General features: G+C 48.3%; 1 long non-coding RNA gene across 1 annotated transcript; it reads left to right on the plus strand.

The window, feature by feature from the left end:
• The first annotated feature begins 4,010 nt into the window (after window positions 1-4,010).
• Window positions 4,011-4,699, plus strand: LOC140217129 (uncharacterized). The gene is made up of 2 exons (XR_011893633.1): window positions 4,011-4,225; window positions 4,592-4,699. It is a non-coding gene; the product is annotated as an uncharacterized lncRNA (long non-coding RNA).
• Window positions 4,700-9,913: the final 5,214 nt, after the last annotated feature.

Genomic DNA, 9,913 nt, shown 5'->3' on the forward strand with positions numbered 1-9,913 from the left:
GTTTAAATCTCACAACGTGCCGCCATGGCGTGGTAATCAACGCCATGGTGATCAGCGTGCCGCCATGGCGTGCAGCTGTATGTAACAACAACATAAAGAAATGAGAAAAAAGAAGGAGCCTGCGCACGATGAGATCGGTTTAAATCCAAGCATTTGTACTCAAGCCGTTAAACACGGCATCGAGTCCGGGCGGCACTGAAGAAATGCGCGTGCTCCTGCGCGATCTCGTCGCCATCAAGCCACCAGATTTATGTGAGTCGCGACATGCAAAATCGCGCGCCGCGCACTGAGCCGAGACATGGCAGTCCATTTGAACGCTAATTCAAATCCCCAGGGAAAGCTCAAATACACGTGGCACTTCCCATAACACGGCGAGAATAAAAATAGCCGTAGAAGGTCGCCTGCCATTCCGCCATGTACGCACACGATAAATGGTGCGTTGAATAAATTCTAAGCACTGATGTGAGTAAGTACTGACGGCACTGCAGTGTCGCGTGCATATTGCCCCGACTTGTTTCGTGAGTTACGTCACGCGTCAGCCGCGTTTAAATCACTAGCTGATCATCGAAGAATTGAGCATCAGCAATGGTGCTTCAGTTGCATTTTTGGCAACCGCGCCAACAAGCATGCTTAAAGAATATGTACAGTACAGAATGGTCATTTATGAAAGAGAACAGCTGTTTTCCCTTGAATCAATTATTAATTGAGAAGTAAGACTCCCGAGACCTGTTAATATTCGCGGATGATGTTCGCTTGAAGAGTACGCGTGCCCTGCATATGTAACACTTTTTATATAGCTAAGCTCAAAAACAAAGACTTTAATCGGCAGGACGGTTAACGAGACTTTGTCCAGTTTTATACTGTGGACGTGAGGAGGGTATGGGGGAGTCATTGGAAATTATGTAAATTATTACGCTGGGTACTGTTACGTTTCGCCTCCGACGTGCGGTATAGCCGGCGCGGATGCAACGGGCGCCGGGGCTTCGTTCAAAGCGGCGGACATTTTGGCCAGTTCAGCGCTGCCGCAACGCTTCCTGCCAAGCGCGTCCAGGCATGTTTCAATGCCACGTGTCTTCGTGTGCGCGCGCGTGTGTGTGTGCATGTTGGTGCCCACGCTTGTCAAAGCGCGGCAGCCGGGGAGAGGAGCTCCCCAACTGTGAAGCGAGAAGGTCTGACCGGCGCCGGCCCGGCGGATGCGTCACTTCTCGTCTCAGCGTGTCCGTGCGCCGCCGTCACGTGCGCCTCATCCCAAGCCGTTCCTTCTTGCCCTCGACTCCGAGAGTATAAAAGCAGCTGCCCCCGGACGCCAAGAGGGAGGCTTCGAATTCTTCCGTCGAGTAACGTGCTCTCCCGTCTCTCCACTTCGGTAGACCTGACCGGCCGCTCTTTTGCGATGCTATAATAAACAAGTTGTTCTGTTAGCAGTCGACTCATCCTTTGCCAGGACCTTCGGATGCTTCCAGCTGTGCCCCAGGCCGCCAGGCCAACGCTACCCTTGGGGCTTGCGACCCAGATGCAACAGTATATTTACATATATACATGGAAATGAAGCAACGACATGACATTTTCTACTTCTTTAAACAGAGATTCAAACCTTTCAAACATAGAAAAACTGGCTCACAGGCAGGGGAGGCTCTAAAGGGTGGCCGATCTCCCAATGTTTCCTCCTGCCTCCCGCCTCTCCATCACCTCCTCCTACCACCACGGACGGTCCTCCTGCACCTCCAATGGAAATGGAGAATCACGTTCTGCACTCCTAATAGATACATCGTGGTGCTGTGCCTGCTGACAGGCAACAGAGGGCTCCAAATAATTTATTACAATATGTTTTTAGACCAAGTTTTAGAAGCACATTTACCGTGACGTCGTGAGATGAACGTCATGCCGTTTACGTGTAAGCGACGTTGTTAATTATCCGTTGCACAGCCCGACCCTTAGCACTTTTATTGCGGTAGCAATTACGTGAACACTCCAAGCGCATTTCCGCCGTCGGCGTCGCCGTTGGCCTGAGGTTCAGCATAAAGTCCAAGGGCGCTAACACCATCGCCGCGCGCCCTACGCAAAAAGGCGTGCGAGGGAAGCCGACAATCGGCGCTCAATCGTTGCTCAAATCTCGCCCGCGCGATAGAGACGAAAGCGGGCAGGAAGCGCGCAGCCTTCCGTCACCCAATGTTGCGAGGCAACGGGGGGAAACGAGAGAGGGGGCGGCATTCTACTCCAACTTAGGACTAAGCTCGGGCCCAACTCTGATGCCGCTTATTCAAATACATGTAAAACGCAGAAACGCTTTTCTGAGATGACCACTGGACCGATTTTAATGAAATTTGCTGCATTTGCGAGACGAAGTTAAATTCTAGTGACTGTTTGAAGCGAAATTTTGATTTAGGGCCTGAATTTTGTTAAAAGAATCTTCAAATATTCGAAAGTTCGAAAAACATAGAAGCACGAAGTTTACAAATTAATAGCTCTGCATAAAGAAACAGATATTGTGGTTCTGTAAATGGCATCCATTAGATCATTCAAGGCGGACAAATTCTACATGTCAATTTGTATCTTACACGAATTAGTTACCTGTGTACAAGGGTACTGCAAAAACTGTATTTCCATAATGCTAAATTCTTTGACATTCATTTGTAGCATATCAATTTTGACCGCTTTGGATGTAATATTAGGTGCAATTCACAGAATTCTGATATCATTTTTCATTGCTGAGTTACGGAGTTGTAAAAGGGATAGTTTCGTTTTCTGAAACTTTTCAATTTTTGAATTTTTGACAATCTTTATTAAAAATTGATGACCTATATCAAAAATTGGAAACCAACAGTCACTAGACTTTAAGTTTTGCTTTTAAATGCAACAAACCACGTCAAATTCGATACACTGATTTCCGAGAAAAACCAATTTTCCTTTTACATGTATTTAGATAGGAACACCCGAGCTAAGGTAGAGTGTAGCTAAAGCTTTCTCTTAAAGTTCGCATGTGGCGGCTTTGCGCGGTAGCTCGTCCGTATCTTGAGAACGATCTGCGTTGGGGGCAGAGTCTAGCTGCGTCAGTGGCTCGTAGCTTTTGTGCGTGCTGTGTGTTCTCGGCTCTCACTTTGCGCAGAAACGATGGACAGCACGAATGTCACTTCGCTCGCTGCTGCTGCCGCGTTTCGTCACGCCAACGTTTTGACAGCGAGTTTCCGCGGTCATCGAGTCAGATGTGTTCATGTTTTCTTGTGCGCGCATGACACTGTGCTTGTTAATTTAGTTAGTGTGCCTGTATTCACATCATTGTACGGCCAATAAAACCCCTATTCTTACTCCGTATAGCTGTCCGCTAATTTGCTATTGCAATTGATGCTTCGCCTTTCGGGCCAAACTGCGACTTTTTTTATTTCACTCCTCCCTCGGCCGCGTAGTCATTGGTGGTGAGGAGCTTGTTGTTACTGCTAATCTGGATATCTGCGTATCGCTTTTGCTGCCAGTTTTACTGGAGAGTTTTAGTTTGTCTGTAAACTTTTTTACCGTCGGCGGATTACCGTGTTATCGGAGCCGTGGACAGCAGTAGCAACGCTGCTAGCGACACCTTGGGGTTTTTGTCAAACTACCATGCGTTCGAAAAATTTTTTTGTTGCGTCAGTGTTATCGTCGAAGGAAAATCACATTGACACCAGCAGTTAAGTAGTACATGTAAGTGACTGTTGTATCACGTTTGGTGCTCTCTAGTTAGATTGCGTCATCAGATGTCGCTAGTTTGCTCTAGAGTCTAGTGTTCCTGTATATGCTCCCGCAGGGAGCAGAGTTGCGCATACCTTTTCCGGCGCCGCTCGCCCCGCTATTGGTCGAGCGTGCAAAATGACGTCAAATGATCCGCGCCGCAGCGAAGCCAACTTTACGGGCGCATCGCCGACTCATGCGAACTCGTTGTTTCCGTCAGTGCCATCGCCATTGCAATCAGCGGACCGTCGATCGTGCGTTCAGAGAAGCAGCTGCGGGTGTCAGGTACGGTATTCAACGATGTGAAGTCAAGGACCTTGGTGAAGTGATACGAAACACATCCTACTGGCACTTGTATTCCAGTATGACGGGGTGCAGCGCACCACACTGCACAAACCGCACGGAAGGCGGTAAAGCGCTCTACGCGGTGCCATGCGGACGGACAGACGTGCGCCGGCGACTTGTGTGGCTTCTGCGTATCGGTCGAGACCGGCCGGCTCCGAAAGGTACGAGTATATGCGAGGTGAGTTCGCCTTGTTTACACCTAAAGCAACATATATCTCGAGTAACACCTCTGTTAACGCTGAGATGCGTACGCCTGGCATAAGGGGTGGCTCACTTGACGTAAAGTTTCCTTGCCTCTGATGTGATAGGTCACAAAGCTTTGTAACCTGGCTTTTTGGCCAAAGCCTGCTTCAGTGATTTCATTGACTTGATACGGTGTCTTCAACTACTGGCTTTTCTCTGAGTGGTAAGAGATCAAGAAAAATGTGTTGTCAGATTACAGTCTGCACTGTGTGAATAATTACTCTGCAAGTTTGCCATCTTGATGTGATTAGTGCAATAAAAATAACCTGTTGTTACTCTTAATAGCTTGTTGCCTTTCCAGTTTCTTTGAATTCTGCCCCCAAGGTTCCAAGAACCAGCACACTTGGCCTGCTGCCAGCAGCCGTTCATGCATTCCCTTGTATGAAATAAATTTGGTCTAGAAGCTCTTGCATCTTGAATCTTTTTCTATTTGCAGATTTGCTGCTACTATATAGCTGATTAGTCTGTGGTATGAATGAATCGTAAAAGTAAGCTTTGCTTAAAATGTGCGCATGTGAACATTTGAAATGCGCTTAAATCTGTGTCTGCACCGCATGTATCGAAAACGTGCAGCTGTTGTGAACGATGGTTAGTGATAAATGACGCTCTGTTAACGGTCACTCACATAACTGCGGGCACGATAGCTCTCTTGGCGACGGTCATTAATCGGTTGGTTTCGGCAGCCAAAATGCGCTAAGTGTCCACCTTACGTGCGTGAAGTTTTAAACACTCTTTAAAACATTTCTTGGTTTCTGACAATGATAAGGCAACTTCATATGCATGCTGAAAATCATTGCACCGCCTTTTGTGGCAATGTACTGCGCGTTTGCGAGCGAACCTTGGAGCTGTTCGAGCCACGGGAGTATGTTATTTTGGAGAATCTGTTGTATCTGTGCAACGTTTATCACGCGTATTCCCTTGTCACTGTGCGCCGCGTATCTGATGCACGCGGTCATTGTTCACATGTGCTGTTGTATCGCCAGCCAATCGCATGCCTCGACTGCACCCATGCTCCCTTTATAAGGCGAAGCCACTGAATCGTTGCTGTCTGTTTTGTTCATGTTGCTGTCCGAATAAATACTACTTGACTTCACGGCGTCTCTGGTCAACATGGCGACGAGGATGGGATCGTTCGGGCAGAGGCAATGACCAAGCCTGAGGAAACTGCAACGACGCCACGGCAAGCGAGGACATCAGTGATGACCACCACCCTGGGATCCTTGGCCGAGTTCTGCCCAGACTCTGGCAATATCGAAGTCTACCTGGAAAGGTTCGACCTGTATGCAACCGCCAGTGGAATAGACGCAAGTAAGAAGTTGCAAGTCTTCTTAACAATCCTGGGTGAAAAGGCTTACGTGACTCTGCGTAGCCTGCTGCTGCCGAAGAAACCAACGGAAGTCAAGTACGAAGAAGCTACAGAAGCTCTCCGAAAGCACTATGCTCCAAAACGGTCAGTGGTTACCGAACGGTATCACTTTTACCAGCGAAAGCAAGAGCCGGATGAAAGCCTAAAACAGTTCATCGTTGAGCTGAAAAGACTGGCTGCAATGTGCTCGTTTGGAAGCTTTTTGGAAGAAGCACTCCGGGATCGACTGATTGCTGGAATCAGGACGGATTCGATTCGATGCCGTCTTCTTGCCCTGTCAGACGACGAAGTCACCTGGGAGCGAGTATGCAAAATTGCCACCGCCTTGGAAACGGCCCAGAAAGACACCCGAGAAATGCTACCGGAGGGGTCAACCGCCAGTCCTGCGGACGTTTACTGGCATCGGGAGCCCACCACGCAAGGCAGGCGACACGCGACGAAGACCGCTAGCAACGAGCAGCGTGCCCCCCAAAACGGTCCAAGGAAGCAACGTGGGAAAGGCACTGTTCGCGCCTGTTATAGATGCGGCGGACTGCACGCGCCAGTGAGTTGTCCTTTTCTCAAAAGTACCTGCTTCAAATGCTCGAAGCCAGGGCATGTAGCGAAAATGTGCAAAACAAAGGTCGTGCACAAAGTTGAGGAGACCTTGCTGTCAACAGACTTGCTTACTGTTAGTACGACTAACCAAGTTCATAGCTCTCCGCCTATTGTGCTTAAAGTAAAAGTAAACGGCAAGGAGATTCCGATGGAACTAGACACGGGAGCAGCTGTGACCATAATGTCTGAAAGAGACTTTGATGAAAATTTTCCAAACTATCCATGTTCCAAAGACGACGTGCGTCTAGGAGTGTATAATGGCACTGCACTCAAAGTGAAAGGCGTAGCAAACGTCAATGTATCTTATCAGAACCGAAGCTACAATCTGCCTCTGATAATTGCAAAGCAAGAAAATGAAGCCCGCATGCCGACGCTTTTAGGTCGCGATTGGATGACTACACTAAAAGTTGACTTGCAAAACGCTGTTCAGCAGTTGCAACGTGACGTGGATAACGTACAGGAGGGCAGGCAGATGGTAGCAGCGGAAGCTGAAAAGAAGTTGAAACAGTTGTACGGTGATGTGTTTGAGCCAGGCTATGGTTCTATCAAAGGATTCACTGGTAGTATACGGATGAAAACCGATGTGCATCCAACTTTTTGTAAGGCGAGACCAGTACCATATGCTTTGCGCGAACAAGTGGAGAGTGAATTGCGTGACCTTGAGAAAGCTGGTGTGGTGTACAGAGTCAGGCACAGTGATTGGGCTACACCGCTAGTTATCGTGCCAAAGAAAACAGGAAAAGAAATTAGGATATGTGGGGATTACAGAGTCACGGTCAATCGGGATATTGAACTTGACCACTATCCACTGCCTCTGCCAGAGGACATATTCGCGTCACTGGTTGGAGGGACCGTGTTCACCTTACTGGATTTGTCGAAGGCTTACCTACAGCTTGAACTGGATGAGCAGGCACAGCAACTGCTCACGGTGAATACGCACATGGGACTTTTCAGGTTCCGGCGATTGCCGTACGGAGTGGCAAGCGCACCCGCAATGTTTCAAGCCGTGATGGACCAGGTTTTACAAAACATACCGGGAACAGCCTGTTACCTGGACGATGTGTTAATAGCAGGTAAAAACCTGACAGAGTGCTATCACCGTTCCCAGCAAGTGCTACAAGCGCTTAGTAAGCACGGCATTCGTGTAAACGCCGGGAAATGCAAATTTTTCCAAGAAAATGTTTGTTACTTGGGGCACGAGCTAGACAGGCATGGCGTACACCCAGCAGCAGAAAAAGTAAAGGCGATTCAAGAAGCGCCAAAACCAAGTAATGTGACTCAGCTAAAGGCATTTTTGGGCCTAGTAAACTACTACGCCAAATTTTTGCCTGACCTAGCAAATGTGCTAGAACCTCTCCACCAACTGTTGCGCAAGGGCAGCACATGGAAATGGTCAAGCCAGTGTGACGCATGTTTCAGTCGCTGTAAGAATTTGATCAGTGAAGACATGGTCTTGGAACTGTATGATGTAAGGAAGGAAATACAGCTGACATGTGACGCTTCTGCTTACGGCTTAGGCGCAGTGCTATCGCACGTGGTTGAGGGCGTAGAGCGACCGATCGCGTTTGCATCGCGGACGATGACGCCTGCTGAGCGTAACTACGCGCAAGTGGAAAAAGAAGCGCTTGCAGTTGTTTTTGGAGTGTAGAAATTTCATAAATATCTGTACGGGCGTACTTTCAGTGTGATCACTGATCACCAGTCGCTAACAGTCATATTTGAGGCTAAGCACCACACAAATGCAGTAGCTGCAGCTCGAGTCCACCGCTGGGGAATTTTTCTTGCTAACTACAGCTTTCGTATTTTGCACAGACCAGGAACAAAGATAGCCAATGCAGATGGTTTATCACGCCTTCCACTGCCGGACGCCGGTGACGAGGCAGAAGAAATCTTTTATTTTTCGCCTGTCAATAAACTGCCCATAACTGCGAAAGATATCGAGCGTGAAACTGTGAAAGATCCAGTTCTGAGCGCTGTTCGTGAAATGGTATGGCACGGATGGCCGCGTACTGTGGACGCTCATTATCAGCCTTTCTTCGTGAGGCGATTTGAACTTTCAGTGGATTGTGGTTGTGTGGTGTGGAACAACAGAGTCGTGATACCACATTCGCTTCAAAGTGAAGTTATGTGTTTGTTGCATGAGCAACACATTGGCATTACAAAGATGAAAGCTCTTGCAAGGTCAATGGTTTGGTGGCCCAAGATAGACAACTGCTTGGAACAAACTGCAAAGCAGTGTGAAATTTGTCAAAGCACAAAATCTGTGGTGCCACTAGCGCCGCTTTCATCTTGGAAGTAGTGCACAAACAGTTGGGAGAGGATACATCTAGACTTTGCTGAAAAAGAAAAAAAGATGTTCCTTTTAGCTGTAGATTCCTATTCCAAATGGTTGGAAATAAAAGTCATGACGTCAACGACCGCGCAATGCACGATCGAAACAGTGCGCTCGTTGTTCGCAAGTCATGGCCTACCGAAAGAGGTAGTCACTGATAACGGGCCGCAGTTTCGTGCAAAAGAGTTTAAAGACTTCCTATTGTCAAACGGGGTTAAGCACACGCTTACTCCGCCATATCATCCTCAGTCTAACGGTTCGGCCGAACGTGCTGTTCAAACAGTAAAGCAGTCGCTGTTGAAGCAATTGCTGGAAGACCAGAGGAATAGAAGTTCCAGGTCACTGCAGCACAGAATTGATAATTTTCTGTTCGCTTATAGAACGACGCCGCATACATTCACCGGCCAAACACCAGCTGAACTCTTTGTGAGGAGGAAGTTGCGCACAAGGTTGTCGTTATTGAAACCAGATCTGCAGGATGCAATAAATGCCAAATCTGAGAGTAATGTACGTAGTGCAAACAAGAGGAGGAGTTCACCCAGAGTATTTTCTGTTGGGGATAGAGTGTTTGTGCGTTCAGTACGTGGGGAACAGGTGAAATGGCGTCCAGGCAAAATTGTGGATGTGAAATCGGAAATGACATTCCTTGTGGTTGTGGATGGACAGACGCGGTTTGTGCACGCGGACCATTTGCGACATTCTTGTGTAAAGCCTGGTAGTGTTAAGGAAAATGATGTACCTCTGCCACATGCAAGTGAACTGCTTGAAAGTGAAAGTGTCCTTGCACCCGCCTCAAACCGGCCAGTGTTGGACCGGAGTGATGGTGGCCCACCCTCACGTGGAGCCCAAAGTGCGTCAACGTCAGAACAGAACGATGCCGGTTCACCTGTGCTGCTCAGGCGCAGCGCTCGTGATAAGCGCAAGCCAGATCGTCTGACGTATGACAGATTCTGATCTTGTTGGAGGGGAAGTGTTGTATCTGTGCAACGTTTATCACGCGTATTCCCTTGTCACTGTGCGCCGCGTATCTGATGCACGCGGTCATTGTTCACATGTGCTGTTGTATCGCCAGCCAATCGCATGCCTCGACTGCACCCATGCTCCCTTTATAAGGCGAAGCCACTGAATCGTTGCTGTCTGTTTTGTTCATGTTGCTGTCCGAATAAATACTACTTGACTTCACGGCGTCTCTGGTCAACAGAATCGAAGGCGGTCCCACCCCCTATTTGTACGTTCATGTGTGTGTTTGTATATGCGTGTTTACATAGCTACACACAAAGTTTCGGTTGGTTGGAAGCCCACCCCCTCCGACTGCACGAATGACTCGT

This window comes from Dermacentor andersoni, chromosome 4, assembly GCF_023375885.2.
Source record: "Dermacentor andersoni chromosome 4, qqDerAnde1_hic_scaffold, whole genome shotgun sequence".
In the NCBI taxonomy this organism is placed as follows: Eukaryota; Metazoa; Arthropoda; class Arachnida; order Ixodida; family Ixodidae; genus Dermacentor; species Dermacentor andersoni.